Source organism: Protopterus annectens, chromosome 6.part0, assembly GCF_019279795.1.
Source record: "Protopterus annectens isolate FY-2018-M chromosome 6.part0, PAN1.0, whole genome shotgun sequence".
In the NCBI taxonomy this organism is placed as follows: domain Eukaryota; kingdom Metazoa; phylum Chordata; order Ceratodontiformes; family Protopteridae; genus Protopterus; species Protopterus annectens.
In genome coordinates this window covers 125,390,979-125,416,048 of record NC_056737.1, presented here as the reverse complement: position 1 = coordinate 125,416,048, position 25,070 = coordinate 125,390,979, and positions in this window count along the sequence as shown.

Below are 25,070 nucleotides of genomic sequence, written 5' to 3'. Positions count from 1 at the left end.
GATTAATTTTCCATGTAGGCATAGTGGCATAGTGCTTACATGGAAGTAAGCAGCCATGCGATCCAGTAAACAGAGCTGATGAGGGGCATGCATGAGTGTAAGAACATGGAAATGTCCATGGCATGCAAATCACATCAAAAGCAGGTGAACTGCATGTAAATGAGGGCACTGGAGTGATCCAGCAAGCAGGTAGATAGTCCTGCAGACCCTGTGTTGGTGTTCGAAGTGTACATGGAAAATTTCCATGTACAAGAAATTAAAAAGTGAACAGGGGCTGTAAAAGCCCAGTAAGAAGGTCAGAAATAGCATAGCAGGCACAAATATGTGCAAAACTATGCCATGTGTCCAAAAAGTAATGAAAAATAATGTAATATAAATATTTGTTTTTAATATCCATATTACATTTGCACAGTGTGCAGCAGTGCACAAACATGCCGTAATGCAAAAAAATATATTGAAAAGTATAAAAATGAATAATAATAAATATGTGACAATAATGCAGTATAGGGCCTTACATGGAGTATGTACAATGGTAGTTTTCTGTGGTTGCTATGGAGGCATGCCCTAGAATAGTGTAATATCCAGGTCATGTGCACAGATCTGTATGAAAATGGGCTGGGGTTAATGAATAGCAAAAGTGGGTTACCGTGTTTGCAGATAAAATCTGTGTAGCTCCAGAACCATGTTAGTGTACATGGGAGAGCTAGCTGACATCAAAAGGGTGCATATCACTATCTGTTTAAGCACATTGGAGCTCAGCAGAGCACATTTGCATGGGTGAAGCTGGGGGGGTATATCCAGTGCTGCTAAGCTTTGTTTCGGTTTGGGGTGCATGTTTTAGCTGGTTTGAGTGTGGTTGCACAGTGCACCATTGAGCTAAGCATGTCCACTAATGGGAGTGTGTCCAATGAGTGCTAAGCATTGTTCATATCTGCTCCATGGGTTTGTGTACCACACCACAGTGCTTAGCAAAGAAGGCTGTTTAAAACAAAAGAGAGAGAAAATTGACTGGGAAAGCCAATCATGTATAAATTACAGATGACCTCTGTTGCATTTAAATTGGCCTATTAAACTCTCTCAGTGATGTACTTGGCAGGTGAAATGCATCATAGTTAGCCATTCACACAGGCTGCATCTGCAGCAGACTACTATAAAGAATGCATACACCCTACAATCTGATTTTCCCCATACTCTGCACCACTGGAGTACAGACTTAGGATTTTTAACTGAGAGAATGCTCGGGACTCCTGCAGCTCTGTTATAGATGCTGAGGTCAGTGCTGCTGCTGAGAATAGGCCTAGACTGAGAAGGAGAAGTGTGTTCAGGCCCAGGGTAACCTTCCAGGAGCTACATGAGCTGCAGATTGTAGAGTGCTACAAGGTGGACAGGGACATACTACAAGAACTCACCAAGCTCTGCCGCCCTTAACTCAGACCCAGAGCCAACAGAGGGGAACCCATTCCAGTGGAAACAAAGGTATGTGTAGCCCTTAGGATACTAGCTACAGGTATTTTCCAAAGACCAACTGAGGCATGATGGGGGTCTCACAGGTACCAGCATCTGGGGTACTCCACTTGTTCCTGGATGCCATCCTACCACATGCCAGCGAGCACATTTATTTACCCTGCACCCCTGAGGAGAGGGCCAGCTGTATGCATATCTTCTACCATGTAGCACACTACCCTGAGGTACTTGATGCCATAGACTCCACTCATGTACACATCAAAGCACCACCTGGTGAGGAGGGTAGAATCTATGTCACCCGCAAGAGTTATCACTCCATCAACTGCCAGGTCATGTGCAATGCCCAAGGCATTATCATGAATGTGCGTGCTGGTAGCCCTGACAGTTATCACAACTCCCACATCTGGCATGCATCACAGCTGTACCAGATGTTTGCTAGGTGGATATCCCACATGGCTATCTACTAGGAAATGCTGGCTATGCACTGGAACCGTGGATGATAACACCCATCAGAAATGCAAACGCACCCACAAAAGTATGCCATAATGATGCGTGCACACAAACTAGGAATGTCATACAGTGTGTGTTTGGACTGCTCAAGTCATGGGGTCTATATCAGCTTATTGAAAGCTGATAAGAGCAAATGCTCTTTAATCGTACCCTAAATGTTGAACAACTGAAATAGTGAAGACACAGAACAGCAATTTTTTTCCCAGGGAAAAGAATCGCTGGGCAGTTTTCGGGAGTTTGCCATTTCCTCCACTGTGGTGCAATCTCAGCATTGGTATATTTAAGTAGGGGGATGTGTGGGGCTGTGCCCCCACATGGGGTGATGTGGGGGGGTGAAGCCCCCCATTTCATGTTGTGTTTTCATTTTTTTTTTTTTTTTTGCTGAACAGAGATTTTTTTCCCCTGGGAAAAAAAATCACTGTTCCGTCTCTGCTATTTTGGTTGTTCAACATTTAGTGTTTGATCAAAGATCATTCACTCTTATCAGCTTTTGATAAGCTGATATAGACCCCAAGTCATGGTTGTGGTGCCTCAGTATATCTGGTGGAGCCCTGCAGTAATCTCTAACCACATGTGCACAGATGTTCACAGTATGTGCCATGCTACACAGTATAATCCTGCAAAAACAGCTGCAGCAGGATCATCACCAGGAAGGGACACACAACCCCCCACCAGTGCCTAGGTCCCCACAGCCACACCCACAGGGGGACTCAGAGGATGATGCCCCTGACGCTGTCCCCTGTAGGCAGAAATAGGTGGACCCAGTATGCTCTGGCCTTGGCAAAGCGGCAACACATAGCACATGCACTGACAGCCTATGGTCCTAGGGACTGACATCTTACTCTGACTTGCATACATAGTAAAAAGGATGCCAGCAACACCACATAACCTGCATCTTATTACCATGTATTGGCTGTGTACTGCAGGCATTCCATGCCCTGAAATACAGGTCTCTTGACTGCTGCATTCACAAGGTAAGTCACTCTCCTTTACAACAACTGTACTGGGTACTACACTATGGTAGCATATGTATGGACCTGCTGCATGTATGCAAGGGAATAGAGTGGGTTGCTGGGCTACTTGCAGAGAAGTGACAGCTACATGGGACAACAGGTACTCTGTCCAATACTTAGTGTCCCATAATATGCATTAGGTCACATGGTTGAAAGACCCACTGCAGTATGCAAGGAAAATGTCAAACAGTGGAGTCATAGGTCAGATGCATGACTGTCAATGCCAGAGTTTCCTACCCACAATGCATCAGTGTTCCCATACAACTGCAGTAACAGTATGTTTGCAAGGATATATCAGTAGGCCACACAATCCCAGGGCTGTGACTAAGAACCTGGCCACATGTTCTATTTTCCACAAAACAGAGGGGTCACAGCAGGGGTCACAGTGTATGTCTGTCTACTGTTGATGGTGTGAGGAATTAAATCTCTCTTTCTGATTGATGGTGTCGATGTTTCAAAGCTGGCTGTTCCTATAACTTTTGCATGTGAGGTACTCATATGGTAGGAGTCCCACAGACTCTCAATATGCCACAATCTGTTTTGGTAAGAAAGCTGGACAAAAGCAGAGACAATGGGGGACAGAGGGCCAAACGTACAGACATTACACATGCTCTGGGTCATCTAGTAGGTGGCTAGTATAACAACAGGTTGCAACAGGTCAGATTAGCAGCAGGATGTAAAGGCCATCACTTAACTGTGTCAGTACTTAAACAATTCAGTGGGCTCCATTTAGTAGTATATTACCAGAAAAACACAACTGCATGAGGAACAGAGCAGACATATGGGGCTCAATGCTGGACATCCTGCAAAAACATGTAGAGTGAGAGTATGTAGACTGTCACCCTGTGTGTGGTGTTACATCATGTACCCCAGTCACATCATACCTACAACCACTTAGAGCAGAAAATCTGGACAAAGCCATGAGCAGTAGTGAGACAAAGACCCAAAAATAAGACGAATGATTAACTACTGGCCAGATAAATGTAGAAAGTTCAGAGAATTACAGGTCATGCATTAGCATGGTTTCCCTGATATGTATGGAGCCAGTAACTCAAAAGTTTTTTTAGGATTTCCTAATGTCAATCTATAATGCTTTGCCAATAATGTACCAGAAAATCATAATGCTATGTACCATGTAACATACATATGATGCAAAACTCTGTAAATTCTATTACAATCTGTACAGTTGATAGGTATGTGACATATATTATGTTCAGCACACAGCCGGGGAATGCCTTGGACAAAATATCATGGAGGTGCTGGAGTGCTGAAGCAGATGCAACAGTCAATTGGCTGCAGCACACAAAATCCTGGACTGGAGTACAGGTAGGTCTGGCCTGGAGTCACCTTGAAAGTACTGATAGCCACACTGGGCATGATACTACCCTTAGCCATCTTGACCCCATGTCTGATACCTCATCTTCCTAAGGAACTGATATGTGAAAATATGTCTGTGCATACAGACAGCTATGTATACTCATCTGTCTCTCCCTATCCCCTTCACGCATAATTACCCTATCAGTATGTGACATATATTGTATTATATATCTACATACACACACATATATATATATATATATATATATATATATATATATATATATACAGAGAGAGAGAGCTACATAAATGTGTAGAGTGATTTAGACCCTCCACATATATGTATATAACAAGTCACATAACACATACTCACATCTGCAGTTACATTCCATATAAATATATATATATATATATATATATATATATATATATATATATATATATATATATAATGTGTGTGTGTGTGTATATGTGTGAGGGGATATATGAATGTTTATACTTACATGCAGAATGCTGGGGTTATCTGCATGTACACAAACAACAGTTGTCTGATGGTAAAAGACCAAGGTCGCATCACAGCAGAATCCACCCAACCACAGAACCCTGTGTCTATGGAATGTCACCCTGTAGACAGACAATGGTGAGCAGGTGGTGTAATGTGCAATGTCTTCAATGCAGGACTTGGCAGGCCATACTGTCACCGGCCAATTGTCCACCTAGCAAACTGCAACCAGCAAGACATGGTGAAACTGGTACTTGTACACATATAGCAGGGGTATTAACAGGTGCCCTACACTGCTAGGACACTAGATACACTAACAGAATAAAGCAGGTTCACTCTGCAGGCTACAAATGCTGTGTAATACAAGGGCACTTTGCATGGTCCACAAGTACTGAGGCTGCAGCTGCATGTGTAACCGATGTAACCAGTGGTGCGTGCAATAAGTACTGTGAGCTATAGTGTGTAATAGTAGGTAGATAGGGGTTATAATCCCACTATAGCCACTTTGAATGCGTGTAGAAATTTCCCTTACAGAAATACAGATATGTCTATCTGGCCTATGTCTTTGGAATGATTAATAATTTTATGGCCCTGTGGCTAGTGTCCTCATGAACATCGGCCTCCCTGTCAACACCTGCTGATGTCATCCACCTTAACAGCACTTGCTGACAATCTAGTAGCCGATAAACTCTGAGGTGCATGTGATAAGTACTTAACACTATACTGTATACTAGTAGATAGACAGGGGTTCTACTCTCACAACAGACAGCTCTGTGTGCACATGTATAAATATATCCCTTTGCAGCACTGTACACATACCTGTATTGCCTATCTCTGAGCAACATTTTAAGGCTCTGTAACTACCTGTCAACCTCCCCATTGGCCTCTTTTACAAGGCCTGCTGATGCCATCCACCTTAACAACATTGGCTTACAAACTAACAGCAGATAAACTCCATGGTGCACGTGATACCTACTTAGTGCTATAGTATATAATACTAGATAGGTAGGGGTTCTAATCTCCCAGCAGGCAGTGCTGTCTGTGTATAAATATATCCACTTGCAGCAGTGTACACATGGCTGTATCCCTTATCTCTGTGCAATTGTTATCCACTTTAAGGCCCTGTGACTTCCTCTCAACCTCCCCACTGACTTCCTTTACAAGGTCTGCCAATGCCATCCACCTTAACAGCACTGGCTGACAATCTAATAGCAGATAAGCTCCATGGTGCATGCAGTAAGCACTTAGTGCTATAGTGTATACTACTTGATAGGTAGGGGTTCTAATTTCACAACAGTCAAGTGTGTGTGTGTGTGTGTGTGTGTGTGTGTGTGTGTGTGTGTGTGTGTGTGTGTGTGTGTGTGTGTGTGTGTGTGTGTGTGTGTGTGTGTGTAAATACATCCCTTTGTAGCAATAGACACATGCCTGTATCACCTATCTCTGTGCAATGGTTATACATTTTAAGGCCCTGTAACTACCTGTCAACCTCCTCATTGGCCTCCTTTACAAAGCCTGCCAATTTCATCCACCTTAGCAGCACTGGCTGACAATTTAATAACAGGTAAGCTCCATGGCACATGCGATAAGCAGTTATTGCCTAATACTAGATAGCTAGAGGTTCTAATCTTGCCACAGAAAACTCTGTGGGTGTGCAAATATAGTCCCATGCAGCAGCACACATATGGCCATATGGGTGTGCAATGGTCATGCATTTTACTGCCCTGTGACTAGCTGCTGGCCCTAAATAGCCCACATTTACCTAGGCATAAATGCTATCTGCCACCACCTACATTTGTTTGTACAAAACACCCAGGTGACACATATCAAGAGCAGCAGGCCTTGTCACAGGGTATGCATGCATGCTTACCCTGACTGCCCCCATTGTCAATGACACACTGTTCTACACATATGCACCTAGGCAACCATGCATGTATACAGCTGTACCTTGCTGTTGTCATATATTTGCTGTGCTGCTATGCCATCCTGTGCCACTGTATTTCTACCAAGTCTCCAGAGCTGAGCCACTCAGACCCCAGGAACAGAACCATACAAGGTTATGTCAGACACCTGTCAGTCTGCAGCACTACTGCCAGTCTAATATCATGCAGCAAATATACACAAACTTTGATGTGTATGCATGATACAGTACATGCCAGCATGCAGCACCTGTAAGGCCCACAACAGCTCGCATGACACAACACTACTGTTCTACAAACTCTTCATGTAAAGTAATATAGTCACCCTGCACACCAGACATATATTTGCATGTCCCTGCATCAATAACATGGATAGCAGGGGTGTGGCACATGTATCACCACCTGCACAGGATGTGGTGTGTGGGCACCAGAGGCCTAGGCTGTACCAAACAGTTGACAGCATGTGTGTGAGTCAGGAAGTGGTGTTGGTTAGGTGTGCCATGGAGAGGTGCCGTGTGTCTCTGTTGGTGACCTGCATGTGACAGTGATATTTGAGTGTGTTCGTGTACACAGTCAAGTCCAGTGCTAGCTCTACACGTGTGTATGTTGGACAGCTGTGAACCATACATTGCAGAGTGGAGAGTTTACTGTCTCTGGCCATGAACATGGGAACTGGCTCTGCCAGGAGTGTCACTGGCACCACTATGCCCAGGGTCAGATGCAGTGCTAGTAGCTGATGGTGACTGCTGTCTACTGGTCCCCTGTCCCCTACAGGACAACCCAGGACTGCATGGCCATGGCCTGCCACATCATGGTATGGACAGCACACTCCCTTCTGTGGTGCTGGAGGAGCTGCCAGTATGGGAATGTGAGTGTGCACTGTGATGTGGACTCTCAGCAGATGTTGTTGCTGACCTACGTCCACAATTCCGATGCCTTACTCCAACCAGATGTTCCAGCACAGTGTGCAGTGAAACACTGACACTGTCTCAGCCCACTGTCTGTCCATTACATCAGTGAAATGATCCATGGTGTCACCAATGTGGTGAAGGCAGTCACGAATGTCAGACTGTGCTGCATCTATAATCCTGAGTATCTGTCTGGTGTTGCATTTGGAGCATGCCTGTGTCTCCATGATGGACCAAAACATGTGGCAGGTGACCCGCAATGGGACACCTGTGACAGGTGGTGGATGGGCAGCAGTCCTCCTCAAAGCAGCCCTGTCAATCTGCCTGTGTGACCTTGCCAGGTCTCTGGCTATGGCCGGTGTTTGCACTCACTGATGTCATAGTTGCCACACTGTTTGATGTCACCAAACTCAGACTGTCCTATATCTGTGGCCTCAGGGGACTGAGTATGTGTGGGCATACTGACTGTTTGTGAGGACAATCAAGGAGGAAGTGGGATCTCATCCCATGTGACAGATTCAGCCCCTAACAACCCCACCTTTGCCTCACTATGGCCACCACCATCATCAGAGTCCAATGAGACACTCACATCAGGTTGTGAGGGTGACAGACTCCATCCCCCACGTTCACCTGTGAGGAGGAAGACAAGATAAGTACATTACTACCTGCACTATTATGTATGGTAAGCCACACAGGCACATACACATGATGAGCCAGAACTGCATTACACAGCACACATTTTATTTCTGATCCCATGCACAACACACAACATACACATACAAAACAGGCCCTTTATAAAATGCACTGCAGCCATATCTGGTTAATGTTGCCAGTGCATGCTTTATTTATTAGCTGGGCAGCGCAGTGGTGCAGTGGTTAACATTGTTACCTCACAGCAAGAGGTTCTCTGGTTCGATTCTCAGCTGGGGTGCCTTCTGTGTGGAGTTTGCATGTTCTCCCTGTGTTCACGTGGGTTTCCTCCGGGTACTCCGGTTTCCTCCCACATTCCAAAGACATGCATCTGGAGCATTTCTCCCAGGCCTCCACTGAAAACAGGCTCTGTGGAACCTAGTCGGACTTTCCTGGTCAACAAATGATAAATAAATAAATAAATAAATAAATACCATACTATGCCACTTATAGTATCACTGCCTCAGGTATGTACCTTCTCCATATTGTGTGTAAACAGGCATCTGTGAGTGATTGCCTCCTGTATAGCAGGCTGCATAGTCCTTCACAAAATTAAGTGCAAATGTGTTAATGTTCCTGCAAATACACGACGGTGATTACCCATTCAATCCACTTCAGTTAACTGATCCACAATTGAACATACAACCTAGTCTACTCTGGCTAAGCATAACAGTTCTGCCTAGGTCAAACTGGCAGCCCTTAATATTCTTAGGGTATACATCATCAATAAAACAAGATTATCACACTTACCAGGTGCAGGACCTTGGACTCCAGCCACACCTGACGTACCTATGGAAATGTGAGGGAGAGGTATAGTCAACAATATCAAATATGGTATTGTTACAGGGTAATATGTGTGTATATCCACATGTACAGTATCTAATGTGATATTGCCTATATTGCTGATATTCTGCAAATGTGTGCACAGCTGTACATTAAAATCAACCCCCTCAATGCAGATAAACCTGACACCCATGTATTGGCATGCAGAGGCAGTCACAATGACTGATACAGTATTACAGTGATGAACACAGGAAGCTTACTTGGATGCTCCTCTGATGTAGATTCTGTGGCACCCACCTCCAGGATGTATGGGGTGATGGATGCTTGTGAAGTGGTGGTTGTTCCCAAGTTCACCAGTAATTCCTCTGTGGCTGATAGTGGTTGTTCAGCTGCAGGCCCTCCATCAGTAGCAGCATGGTCCCTGGCCGCAGTGGCTGCCCCTTTGCCATGCGGGACTGACCATATCTGTGGCCCAGTGTTAGACCTGCTCATAGGTCCTGTTCTGTTGGCCTATATGGCTGACTACTGTAATGAAGTCAACCCATGGTGCTACACGGTGTTTGTTATGCTGGTGACTCCTGGACAGCAGAATGTTATAATGCACTCTGAGGTCATCCAGGATAACATTATTTTCAGCAGCTGAAAATGGTGGCTGCCTACTTTGATACATCCTTCCTAAAAGACAAGAAGAGGGAACACATCATAGGACCAGATACATGGACATCCACTATCAACAGACCCTGCACAACCAAAATGGCCTCCACTATCCACTGCTACCTCCCTCATCATATCCTGCAGTCTATTAACACACTATGTGTGTGTCTATCATGAACATAATAGCAGTACTGGTTATTTCACTGTGTGCCGTGACAGAGTCTGGTGTATGTCTCCACACCCATCAATTCCATCTACTGTGGTGTGTCCCCTATGGGCAAAGCCCCACTACTATGTCATACAGCCACTGCCAGATAAATAGGTGTGTGTTATTGCAACTATATGGGAACAGTCCAGCAACACCAGTGTGCCAATATCTTCCCTGTAGGCATCATGCCTCTCCAGTACACAGATGTGAGTGTAATGTGTATGTGTGCCTGATATATCTGGTCCTTTTGGTACACACATGTGGATGTCTGGCAAATGGTTGGCCAATAAGTGATGGATGTTGTCAGAATATACAGAATCTGGCTGTCATACACAAGACCCCTCAGAATACACTTAAGCTATGGTAATATCTGCTAGTCTATTCATAGTATTACTTTGTATGGCCATTATTATTCAATATCTTCATTAATGACTTCCACCACAATATCCCAAATGATAAAATAGTCCAATACGCAGATGACTCTACCATTATCTGCTCTGCAAACTCCATTCCCTCCCTCAAAAAAATAACTCAGGATGCCTTCACAACCACTGAAAAATGGATGCATGATAATCATCTCACTCTCAATCCATCTAAAACCAAACTGATACTATTCACCCCATCAAAAAGCATAACTATTGACAAAAACTCTTTCCTCATAACCAGTCAAAATAATACATCCCTAGAAACTGTCTCCAATGCCAAACTGCTAGGAGCTCTCATTGATAATCAGCTCACATTTGATTCCCACATACAAACAAACATTAAAAAAACACATCAGAAACTTGGTATGTTCTACTAGCACATACGCTTCCTCTCCCCATCTACCAGATTCCTCCTATCTACCACATACCTCATCCCCTCTCTACTATATTGTGCCCCACTACTAACCAACCTTAAATCCTCTACCAAAACAAAACTTTCTTCCTGCTACAACATAATCGCTGAATTCGCCTCTGGCCATAGATCCTCCTCCCACCACTGTACTGCCCTCCACAAACTTAGTTGGCTAGAGCTCCCAAACTATCTTACCTACACTCAACTAACTCAAGCTCAAAAGCTCATCTTTAAGCCCTCACTCTGCCCCTCTCTCTCCTCAGTCTTCATCATGCACCATCCTAATAGACCCCTTAGAACCAGCACTCAGAACTTACTTGAACTCCATAAACCTACCCGTCCAGTAGGTAAATTCTTACTTTCCTTTGCCCTGGCCCACCTCTGGAACTCCCTCCCATCACATATCCGTACTACCAGCAGCCTTCCTATCTTTAAATCTCTCCTCCATTCACAACCTATCTTCTCTCTGGGAATGCTCCTGTACCCACCCTGCATAATTCCTCCAGCTACTACACACTCCTTAATCTATAATCTCTTCCCTTCCATAGGAACACTCTTACTATAGTTAACCACTTATGTAAATACTATCTGTGCACACCTACTAACTAGAATCTTAACTAATACTTTCTCTCTTTACATTTATTAGTGAATATAGAAATTAAAAATTGTAAACTTATTTGTTATTCTTGTATTTGCTGTTCTGTTGCTTTTCCTGTTTTTCTTAATACTATCTTGTGCTTATATGTACTACTATGATACTTATCAAACAGTAGATGTTATGTTCTACCTATTATAATTTACTTTATTCTTATTTGTATTTTTGATATTTTTGATATTGTATCTTTGGAGCTTTTCTCCCCAGGACTCCATTGAAAATGGGCTCATTCGGTCCAATGGATTATCCTGGCAAACAAACTTCAAGTAAAATAAATAAATAAATAAATAAATAAATAAATAAATGTACACTCTGTCACTGAGGTTGGGCCTGTCCCCCCCACTAATTATGGCTATGAGCTGAATTATTGCTGTAAGGGGTTGACAGGTATGTTAGCCATAGCTCTCAAGTGATGAGGTACAACTGTAAACAAAACAGTGACCTATTCAGAGTACATCAGAGACAGTCAGGGACACCTTTACAATGTCTGAACTATTCCTGTGTGACATTTACAGACTGAGAGGCACTGAATAACAGTACATCATTTGATATTACAGCTATGTCCACCCTTATTTACTGTCAATATGCCTAACTCATAATCAACTAGCTTTCGTAGACCATTGTAGGAGGGAGTAAGAGGGCCACAGCTGTGATTTGATTCAAAGCATGCACAGCCGAAAGGCCTGCCTGTTAGCTGTTGGAGTATCACTAACATGTCATTCCCATAGATGCACTACAGGCCTAATGTTGTAATCCCTACTCCCCATACCTCCTTTCTCCCATCTGTGTCCTATTATATGGGACATGTATTATATACCTGGTAGAGTGATCTAATCCTTTTGCAAAGAAATCTTCAAGAAAAGTCTTGCTAAATCATAGTCTGTCTTGGTAAGGCAAAATACTGACCTGTTTCCCATAGGCAGTTGATTGCCCTTTGTAGGTAATGCTCATTAACAGGTAATAGCCTATGCACCAATCTGTGGCACAGACTTGCTAATTGCATCCAAAGCAGCTGGGTTGCACTTTCATTAGCCAATGACATGCCTCCATAGTGCAATATTTACAGCCTTCATGTAGGCCTTGGCCCCTTTCCTTGTCTTTGAGATCAACATTACTGAGGTATGGAGACTACAGAATGACAGAGAGTAGGTACAAATACTGTCCACTGTTGAGATTTATGAGGTATTTCAACAGTTTTGTATGCTATGTTTGGCCATTGTCCCATAACATTGTGCTTATCTGGCAGTTCAGTGTTAAACATTGTGGGTTGAGGTCAGTAAGGGGAGAGAGACATAAAAGTGTCAGACATCATACCCCTCAGAATATGCATGGTGATGCAGTAGCTGCTATTCTATCTGCTCACTATCTTTGTAGGGGCAAACTGTGAAACATGTCCCTGTCACTGGACCTTACCTCCCCCCCCTTTATATATGGTTTTGTCTGGATCCCTTGTTCTGGGTGTGTGAGGGATGGCAGGTCTGTAGTAGGTAGCTTAACATACAGCTGCAGACATTGCTAGGGCACATGGGGAGTGTGAAAAAGTACAGTTTTGTACCTACCATAAATGTAGATGTTCGAGGATCTCCATTGCTGCAGTCCTTACATATGGTGCTGTCCACTGTCGGCCCCGATACCAAAGGGCTAGGCTGGGGCCGTCGCGTCGGTCAGCGAGAGACGTCGAGTGCGTGCCAGTACAAATATGCATGCCCAGTACAAATGCGCATGACAGGCGCCCATCTTTCCGGCCTTTCTTGCTCAAATGCCCACACAACCCAAACCCCAGGGGAGGAAGGAGGGAAAGGGGAAGAGGAATGGACTGCAGGGTTACATCGGCGTGTGGAATCCTACACATCTACATTTATGTTATTCTGTTCTTATGCTCTATGTTCGCCGTCTCCCATATCTGCGAGATCCTTACAAGCAACGCGAAAAAAGAACATGGCAGAAAAAGCTGCTGGCATGCTACTAACATGCCTGTAAGCAGACTTGTGCCAACCTAGAAGATAGAGTATGAGGAAAATGCTAATGCTAGAATAAAGAGGTAAAGTATGTGCTTCTTTAATGTAGTAAGTACAGAACTCCAAATAACTGCTTCCCCCTGGTCTGGGGTAAGTGGCCCTCTCCGTAGACCTGGGTGAATGTCCCCCTCCAGCATGAAGGCCCAATCCCAGCTGAAACATCCCAATCATGAATGAATGTTCCAAAATTTGATTGAAAAAAGTTTCCACTTGGAGCAAAAGTTTGTTGATCAAAGCAAAACTTAAACTTAATGAAGTTCTGACCAAAGAAACTTTTAATCTTTGAATACTTCAATAACTGCCTTGGTTCTGCCAAAATAAAACCTTCCATTTTGTTTGTCAAAGAAGTAAAAGTAGGGTATAGTATAGATAGGGGCAACTTTAGAAATACAGGCAGTATACGTTGTATCAATGCCACATTAAATGAAAAGTCAGCATAAAAGTAGGATTAAAAAAAAAGGCTCTTATTCAGAGTGAAAAATCAGATGCCGTTTACCACCATGAGGGGCCTGCATAAAAAAAGCAGTCTCCTGTAGCAAAGTAACAGCCAACAAAAACTGATCTTCCAAAGGAACAACTTAGTCAGCTTTGTTGAAAACAAAGCAAAAGGAGGCAGTCTTATTTTCAAAACAAAATTAAAGATCTTAGGCAGGAGCTGAGGCTCTTCATTGGGGTCTTATATTCTTGCCCTCTGACAAAGCTGAGGCAATGGCTACAAAGGAGGGTCAAGCACAGCAATGCATCAAATTAGGCAATTTGACATCAAAAGCCATAAGCTAAACTCCAAGAAAAACAACTCTTCCATTTGAATTCAAAAACAAATTCAGTACTATACTTAAAGAAAACCTTTCATTTATCCCAAAACTTGTTTCGAAATCTAGGCCATAACAGCTTAAAAATAAGATGCGCCGAAACATTGAGGGGTGTAGAAGGCCCCCCAAAAACCCGAAAAACAGCTGAAAAATGACAAATAGTCCAGAATCTGCACCTGAAGCCAAGGGATTCCCATAGTTAAACAATAAGTGCAGAATCTGTGGTAGCGGGTGCCATGATTGTCCCCAGGAATCTGCGAATTTGTCCCAGGTTGACCAATGGTGCTCCAAAGAAACTGGTGGAGGAAAAGCATGCCGCGTGAGACTTGCTCCCCTTTGAAGGAAGGTGCATCTGTTTTCAGGCTGTTGGATGAAGGCAGCAGCTGCGAAAAGGCAGAGGCAAATTCAGAAAAAGCTGTCAGATGAAACAGCCTGTTAGATGAAACAGCCTGGCAGGAAGAAATACAGTGGAGAAAACACCTATTCAGCGAGGATGGACAATCTGTCTGCATGGTCAGAAGTGCAAAGAGCTTCCAACTTCCTGTAATGAAACTCAACTCGAAGAATTACTGGATCCAGATTAAAAGCAGTTTATTTATCAGCATTGTAACTGCAAAGAAGAGGGTAAGATGTGCTGTCCCCTGCGTTGATGTGCCACATGAAGTTTGTGTTGTCTGTTCGGCATCACTGCAAGAGGTTGGTTGAAGTTGATATGAATGCTAACAGTTGTGTTGTACTAGAATCTCTTTCATATTTGATAGTAGGCCCTTAGATGCTGAGGGCCAAAGGTCTCAGATCCCCAACCTCCAAAATGGGCTCCCAGGCTCTGTAATGCGTCTGTATTTAATATCTGACTTGCCTCTGGTTGGGTCATGCTCCCCCTTGTGTGAAGGTGTTCCTGGGCCCACCACACTTAATTCTCTGAATGCAAGGCCAGAATCGAATGACAGTGTCAAATCCTGGCCTGTGTTTGAGTCCATACTTTCTGAAGAATGCTGTTGCAGCTTCCTCAGTTTAGTGGCATTCCAGCACACTAGAAAGTAAGATGCCATGAACCCCAAGGCAGAAAGGACTGTCCCTGGCAAGGAGTTGGGCATTGAGTCAGCCTGGACGAAGTATAGGCTTGAATTTGGGTCCTTGTCTTTGTTTGGGACAGGTGAAGCCTGCATCTGAGCATGGGTGTTCAGTCTTGACCAGCTGACTCTTATGAGGGGTACCTAGACTGGACTTTATTTCCATAGACAGAATACCCTAAGGCTTTGTGAGAATTTACTAGACTGGCAGATGTTGAAGTTCTGTTCATACTAGAATCACGAAGTCGTCAGAAACTTTCGTCAGATAGGGATAAATTTGAATACCTTTTAGTCTGAGAAATGCTATTACTGGAGCAGAACTTTTGTGATAACCCTGAAGTGCAGTAGACAAACAAAGGATAATGCAGGACTTTTGATAAATACAGAACCCATCCCGAACAGGAAAGAGAGATTTCCTGTATAAGGCAAAATGCAGATGTGAAATCTCAGGAATTTCCTGATCAGGGAATCAGTAGGAGTGATCCCAGGTAACATGAGATGCAGTGTCACCATCAAGAATCTGATCTTGAATGGTGGAATCAGTTTTGGGTGTAAAGATTGAATTGTCAAATTGAAAGTTGAAATCTGTATTTCTTCCAATGGCAGTAATAAAGGTTTGAATAAAACAACAGCAGATTCTGCAGAAGACATACCCATATTGTTTTTCCAGAAAGGTTCCTAAAGAAATTAACAAACGGAGAATCATTCTTTGCTATACTTTTGTCATCTCCCAGCTGATCCAAAGAGAATTTGTGAAAATAAAGGAATGTGTGATTGCCTATTATATAGCCTGATTTGTTGTCTTGGGTAACAGAGTACCATTAACTTTTAAGTCTGGTTTGAAAGAGGAGCTACCAACAAAACAGGAGTCTGCTTGCAAGGAAGACACAGATCTGAAAGGTCTGTTTCCGAAAGGACTGACCCTGCTGAGGAAGCCCCCACCTCTACCAGAGGTAGAAGGTGGAAGAGTTGAGTCTACCTCGAGGAAGCCCTGCAAGCTACCAACAAGGCAGAAGGCGACCTAATCCGAGGGGAAGGCCATCACCTTGGCAGGGAAAGACCATACCTAAGCAGGCACCTTCTAGACTAAAAAGTCCTTAAACTCAGAAAAAACTTAACTTTTCCTCCATTTTTTCAATTTCACTTCTGGAGGCCAAAAGAATATGAGATTGCGAGGGAAGCAAACTGAATTCAGAGCAGCCATGCTGTGACAGGGTTGAATCACTAACAGCCAGGCACAAGGTCTGAGAAGAAACCCCTAGTAGCAGCTTGAAGCATGCTAATCCTCCAGCAGCTGAAACACACTGAAGCCAATGAAAGCATCAGTGCAACACTCACGCACAAATCCTGAATCTGCCCAAGCATCACCTTCAGCCTGAACAAACTTTGGTTCATAACCTTGGCTAAATAATTTGACTTACATTTATATGAAACTTCAGCAAATTAAAGCCTAAAGGCAAAACTGACTGTAGCCAGTTTTACCCCCACCTGGCCGGAAGCCCTGAAAATCGCTTGTCCACCTATAAACTGGATACCTAGCCCAAAGAGCAACTGGTCTTTGGTTTTATTAGATGACTAGTTTCTGGATCAGCCCTGGGACTCTTATATAGCCTAGGGCAGGCTTATAAACCCTTGTGGAATCTATCTACTGAATCTGGGCAGGCCCCAGCCCTCTGGAATACAGGGCGGAATCCAGAAAATACATCACAGAATACATCTGGCCTAGGAGGGGCCAGAACAGGGCCCTCTCTGAGGCAAAAACAAAGAGAGGAATAATCCTCTTACGAGAATCCAGAGGAGAAATAGCTTCCGAATGAATGTTTCCTGAAAAGTCTAAAAAGTCTTCTCAAAAAGAATCTGGGAGAATCAGAATCATCCTCATAGAGGAGTCAGTGTCTGTACCCTACCAGTTCTTCCAGAAGAATCAAAGAAATTGGAAGACTGGACAACTCCTCCGTGCCTGTCTACTGGGCCTCTTCTCAGATAAGGGCATAGACATTTAATTCTCTCAGTTATCGTCTGACCCCATCTTAACATGACAAAATCCTAGGGCTGGACTGAGGGACTACTAGTCAGGGGCGAAGCCTCACTTCCATTGAGGGATTGCTTTGAGAAGGAGGAGGCCACAGCACTATGAGGGAGAGAACCAAGACCATCTGAGAAAGCACCACACTGGAGGCCCTAACACCCTCTAAATCAGGGCCACCATGTAATGTGGGGGCTCCCAGAGACTCAGGTGGTTTCAGCTTTTAACCAAGAGAAGGAGACAGAAGTATGCAGTGGTTCCTATAGAACCGGCGAACAAAGTGCCTGACTGTCCTATTTTTTAAGAAAGCCTAAAGCGTTCTCTTTCACCAGGTGTTAACCAAACCAGGTGTGGAGAATCAGGTGGACCTTGCGTCGAGATAGGCGTTACCAAGATCAAACACCATAAAATAACGGCGTTTAATAGTACGCTTGTTACCCAGGCTAAGCGACAATCAACCTAAATGGTGCTCATGCCTAAAGTTAGAATACCAAGTGAATGGTATCCCTAACAAAGAATCTTCTTAAAAATAACGTTATTAACTTTAGCTGACATCAAGACAATACTAGGGCGGGCCCACAATAGTGTCTCCAGCAGTACTTACTAACGGCACAAAACGTACTGAATTCCACATTCCAAAGCAGCACCACAAAACTGTTCTAGCTTCTACTCAGGATATAAGAAAGAGAAACACTGAGTATGGTATTCGCATTGTGCTTGTGCAGTACGTGCAGCGTCTTTGGAGGACAGCAAGATGTACGTGTAACTGAAGCAGTAGTGTTAGCTCTGTCATTACAGTAGAGCCAGGGTGAGGGTACCCTTTACAGTCCACTCGAGGGATATGCTTAAGGTACATCTGTTATATAACAGTGCCAGTCATAGAGTAGTAAGTGACATATAGTTAGGCTACAAAAATATGTGCAGTGTGTTCCTACCTACAGGTCTTTGACTTGCAAACATGGGTAGCAGTTAATTCAGTAGCAGCAAACTGTGTGGGTTAAAATTGCATGACTCAGTCATTATTTGCTGTATTCACAAGAATGTCATTGAAGTGCAATACACTGGATTCAAACCCAGGACTGTGGGTGGCAAAATGCACTGCATGCAAAGCACTTTAAGCTACTGAGTCAGTGCTAAAGCAAGTGTATTTGCAAGATATATGTACAGGCATACAGTCTGTGACACATGTCTGCATCCATCATTATGAACGTTGCTTTCAAAGGCAGTTGTGCAGCAGGATCCCGGCTGTACACATATGTACTTTATCACTGTTGCCTTAGCAGGTGTATTTAAAGATGTTATTGATGAAAGAGGATGGTTACCTGCTATCATACCTGTCAATCTGTTAGAGCAATAACTCTGGACAAAGTCATATATACAAGTGGAACAAAGACCCAAAACTAGGGGCAATCTTCACATATTGCTCTTGCAAACATAGAATGTTGATAGAATAACAGCATTTGCATGAGCATGTGTTTTCTGAAGGGTATGAAGTGTGACACTCAAATGTCTGTCATGATTTCCTAACCTCAGTCTTTAATGACTTGCCACTACTTTGCCAGAAACATGTTTTTATGAAAACCATGCCAAACATAGGGGGTAAAACTGTCAACATTCTGCAACAGTCTGTACAGTTGACAGGTATACCTGTGATCTCAGGCCTCACGTATATCCATTATTATTTATTTGGCTGCGTACTAATGTAATGTTTGCATCTCAGCCCCAAGTACACTGTCATTTTTCCCATTATATGTACTTGCAGTATGTTAGTTGCAATCAGTATATGTTGCTAGAATCACTGACTTTAATTCAGAGCTGAGTGGGTTTGTGTGAGGCACTTTTCTCCACACAAGCAGATAGGGATGTGCAGGATTGGTGTAGGAAAGGACTATAGCTCTCCATTTCTTGTACAGTAACAGCTGTGCATTTTTACAGATTTTGTTCATGAATTTGGACCTAAAAACCCAAGAGAGAGGGGTGATGACAACAGAAATGTGTTGCCATGCTAATTGGACCTAATATGTTGTGTCCAGTGGACATGTCTGAGAAATGGAGAGCTATGTATGGAGTGATATATGTTTTTTGTGGGACGGGTGCCTTTTTTAAGGAGTGAGTGGAATGTTGGGGAAGGGATGTAGGTACAAGTCGGGAGGTACATTGGGTAGGAGAGGTTGCTTTTGCAGACAGACAAGACAGCATACATCGGTGGTGCGTGACACATGAAGGGGGAAAAATCTTGGATGGGGAGGGTATTGTGGATCAGAGGTGCATGTGCCTCCAGGTGGCAGCAGTGTGACTGAGATCCCCACCCATGAGCAGTCAATGCTGCTGCTTCACTGCCCTGAAGGTGGTTGTGCTGGAGGCTGTGCACCTGGGTGCTCAGGCCCCACCAGCTTGTCCAGTCTGCCCTTAATCCATCACATGTGATGATTGTAGCTCTTATGAACAATCCTGCACACCATGGCTGGTAGTTGATCCTGGGTGAAAACCCCCCTCCACCCCCACTCCCAGGGGAGGGTCCCCATCCTCTGAGGTGGTTCCACCCAAAGGTGGTGCAGGGCCAGCGGAGAAGGCACCACTGGCTTGGGTCCCAGATGATCTGGTACCAGTGCCACATCTGGCTGAGGTAGGATATTAGGATCATCAGAAACCAGCCTACTTAGACATGCTATGGGTCTGGAGGTAAAGCAATAAACATAGGTGAGTTATGAGCAAAACTATTGTTAGTAATAACAGCATGCCAGAGCATTGTAAATAACCCCGTTACAGTTAAATGCATATTATGCGAAACACAGCAATAAATAGCAGAGCAGTCAGTATATTAACAGCATGCCAGTAACAGTTATGGCATAAGGCCAACAGAATAGATAATTCAACAAGATATGTTAATAGGCAACCATAGTAATACATAGCATTAAGAAAACACATGCCCAAAATAAAGTTTATGGAAAAACATACCTTAATAGTAAACCATAAGCAATATATAACAGTAATAAATATATGAAGATAAGGGGTGAGAAAGGAGAGCAATGCAGTCCATTAATACCATCATGGGCTATATAGATGAAAAAAGTATTACTATCCACTCTACAGGTCTGTCCTTTCTTTATGTGTAAATGTGCCCTATAGCTGCTGCAGCACGTAAATACCTCTCAAGCTATCCACATGGGGCACTATCGGCTAGGCAGTAACACTTGGAGGTACACAACTACAAAGGACACTTGCACATCAAGTGGACCTATATAACAACCAAGGAGTACTGTGGGCTAATGTACTGTTAATTTGACATTGACGTATAATCATGTTGATGATACATCTGTGACAGAGAGATTATGCAATGGTTATTACATTCTGTGAAAGCATGACACTTGAGAGACATGCATGTGTACAGTACGGAGAGTTCCCAACTATCATGGCTTGCGTGGCAGACATGGGGATCATACCTAATAGCAGTGACTGCAGGAGACATGCATCACATGTAGTAATTGAGTGCATCAACCTTTACAAGACACTCCAGGAAAATAACCATACCTTGATTACACATTTTATGTCATTTATTTTATTATATTTTGCTATTATTGAACCTATTTCCTTTATTGTTTGCATAAGTAGCACTTTTGTGATAAATGAATTTAACATTCTGTGGCATCTGAACAATTATTTATACATACTATGAGCTATCTCACCCATGTACCTGTGTCCCTGTGGAGAGAATGATATCTGTACTTGCACATCTTATTTCTTTAATTTTATTATGTTTTGTTATTATTGAACTTGTTTCCTTTATTGTTTGCATAAATAGCACATTCATGATAATGACTTTAACAGTCTGTGACATCTGAACAAACAATTATTTACACATAATATGGACTACCTCATGCATTTACCAGTAGTCCCTGTAGAGAGAATATCTATCATCATAACATATCTGATTCAGTAATAGTTATTAGTACATGGAACTGGATTCAAACCCTCGTCTGCGTGTAGCAAAATGTACTTCATACACAGCATTTAACAAACTGAGCTACTGAGTCACTGCTGATATCTGCCTGACTGATTTCTTCCTAAAGCTCACCTGGAAACAAAATATGACCAGGTACTACTACTACAGTGATATCATACATGGCAGTGACACTTCGACACACCTGCATTAAATTCAATCATGGCAGAGATACTAGGTAACCAATACATTACTAAGTAAAATGCAGGTGTACACACTATATTATTACTGGGTTGAAATATTATCTCTCATTCCACAAGTATTGCACAATAGTTTATTACAGATACCTTCATGTATTTAGTGGTATAGTTTTGAGTTTTTATTGCACAACAGTTAATGTAATGCAGGTGTTACAATACAGCTATGATTCCAAAGTTATTGCAATAAACACTTTATTTCATTTAATTTATCAAGGTTAATGCTTTACTCTTCCCTGATTATTTCAGTATATATGGTAGTAGTCATTTATTGCAGTCCAGGTCTAAGACCACATTCATTGCAATGCAATCAAAACTGTATATACCTACTGGCAAGCTAATGCTTTACTCTTAGTTGCTTATATAACTATAGATTGCAAGTTGCATCCCTACTGACCACATTCACAGTGCAACCTGGCCAGGCGCCCCCCATGTGCCTCAACATTGGGTGCTCTTTCCTCTGTAGCTGTAGGGAGAGAAGCATACCATTATGCATACCTGTCTATCCAAAATTCAAATGAGGTATTGATAAAACAATGCTAACAGTAGTTACAATCTTGTGGGGCTTTCCCAGCCTGAGCTTCATGGGCCCAGGTGTCCAGATGATCCCCTTTTGATGCTTCAGGTCATAATAGTGGTGATGGACCTGCTTAATTGTGCTGGTGAGATTGCATGCCAGCCAGTCCCAGGCCTCTGCCTTGTACTGTGAGGCCTGGAACTGCCCCTGCAGCAGCCCATGTTCTTTCCTTAGGAGTCCAACCATGACCATGGACTCCAGAATACCCCACCACTGCACCCAGAAGCAGGCATCCTCTCCAGCGCCTGCCATAGTTACTGCATGGCTGAAACTCAAACTGGTTATGTGGTATTCCCACTTGTTGAGATTAATATAGCCTATTTTTCCACCCTTTCACACCATTGGGCAATCTTTAAAAATGTGGCATGTCACTTGGCAGCAAGTAAACCAGCTCAGCTCAGCAATGTATAAACTGGCAACACTTAGCAATGCTTAGCAGTGCATAAACCAGCTAAGTGGAGCTGCACAAGGCCAAGCAGTGCTGAGCAGTGCTAAAACAGATCTTGTTTAAAAGTGCTTGACATGGCTTATCAGGGCTTAGCGGAGCTTAGCTGAGCACAGTACATCAGGATGTAAAAATAATAGGTATAATTTGTATTTGGAAAATAAATACTTAATTACCCTTCAGTGTATTCAAACCCTGCACCTACTGTACACAGGGCTGTGACACTAACCATTGGCTACATGCATGAGAAGAATACTGCTATACTTTAAGATATACCTCTCAGCTGTATTTAAGCACCGTGCTGCACAAACCCACTCAGCTATGCTTAAACTTGACCTTTGCATTAATAATTTAATGTATCCAGTTTCTATTTTTAGATGTCTGTCACGTGTCAATTACTGTGCACTGCACCGTGCCGTGTAAACTTAAAAAAAAAACAAATTTAACTGCACTGATATAATATACTTTGACAGTGCAGGGGGTGTGTTACTCATCTGCAGACACAGTTAATAACACACTCCTTACACTGAGTCAATGACCGTGTTCCACAGCTCTCCCTCAGTAACGTGACATCATTAATATGCATGAAGCACTACTGAGGGGGAACTGCATACACGGCCATGGTACCTTCCATGTAGGCTGTACACTATGCCTACACAGATTTTATTAAATCTGGGGGCTTGCCTTTGCATCCCTAAGCAGTCTACCTCATTGATTGTTTGGGTGGAAAACCATCTGTCAGAGAGTGTAACTGCATTGCATTGCATTGCATTGCAGTACCTGATTGGTTCCACTCACTCTTGCTACCTTCAGTCTCACTCAGGTCCCTTATCCTACCTCCAGTTCCCACCCACCCCCACATCATCTGCACTTATCCTAAGCTAATCTTTTTCTACCACATTACCACCATTCATGAAACAGCTAGCAGGCTATACGTTCCCCCTCCTTCACACACCCACTAACCAATTCCTACCTTTATTCTTCCTATCAGCTGGATTTAATTTATATTATAACTCAACAACCCCTCCTGCATCACCCAAACCACAACCAGTCAAACCCTATCCAGCCCTCTGTCACTATCCTGTTTACATTTTCACAAACTGAACACTTGCATGATAATTGGCATGTTATTTAAAGTACTACAATTCACATCTCTCCTCTTTCTAGCACACATAACCAACGACCATACATATATCTTTGCTAGTCTTATGCCTAATGCTTGGCCATTGATCTCAGTGGCAATTACTCACATATTTTATTCTGAACAGCCCACAGCCTTTACAACCTGGCTCACATCTATCTTTTCAAACATATTTATAACTAACAAACCTAAACTATTCACAAAGAACAAATGTAAAACTAAGTGGCATTATCTATTCCAAGTCTCCCTACCAAGGCTGCAGCTATATAGTGACATTCACCTAACCCCATGTACAGCCACTACAGCCTCTCCCAAAGTGGCTTATACAACCATTAATAATGTAATACCTCACTCCAGTAATTCAAGTAAAACATGTCTAAAATTTGTAAACATTTATGCTAGAAGCATATGTTACAAAATAACTGAGTTGCATGCATATCTCATATCTCATTGCAGCTATGACATCCTTGCAATCACAGAAATTCAGCCAAAAAAACAGAAATCAAGTCATTGGAATCTTCTCATCAGGATATAGCATCCTTCAAGAAGACCATATACCTAAAAAGGCAGGTGGTGTAGCTATTGTACACTCAGTACACTTGAACATACCTTTTATCAGAAAAAGTATCCTTCACTCTGCAATGCAGAGATTTGTATTGCCTTACTCAAGTTAAATTCTTATACGTTCATATCTACCATAGCCTTATATATTCCCCTTTCAATGAAATCAGCACAGCCGAGAACATATTATCCTGGGCATTTACCATTATACCCCAAGAAACCATTCATCCTTAGGGATCTTAACATAGACCAGACCCAAACTGTATCTGATACCCTTATGTCCAGTGTTAACCTGTATGGTTTCTCTCTGCTTATAAATATACTAACAAGATATAACAAGCCCTCCTCTGAGGCCTCTGCTCTAGAGTAAATTCTCTTAACTAAACTCAGCAATATCATATCTAGAACTATAGCACATTATCTGACAACCTAAGTTACCACCTACCCAGTTTTGCAAGCAGACTTGTATGGAATCCATTAAAACATCACATATACACGATTGTGTATAACCTATGAAATTTTAATGTAGACAATTTAATCTTCACACTCAAGAAATACAATTGGAATATGTTAAAAAAATCCTGTAGACAAAACCACCCTCAAATTTAACACAACCTTTACAAATATATTGACTGAGCATGCTCCCATCAGAACAAAAAGAGTTAATCCAGCAACATGGTTACCTTAAAATAGTAGGCAACTAATGGTATTTAGAGACAAGACCTGGAAAGCATGGCTCATCAACAAATCCCAGGAAAACCTT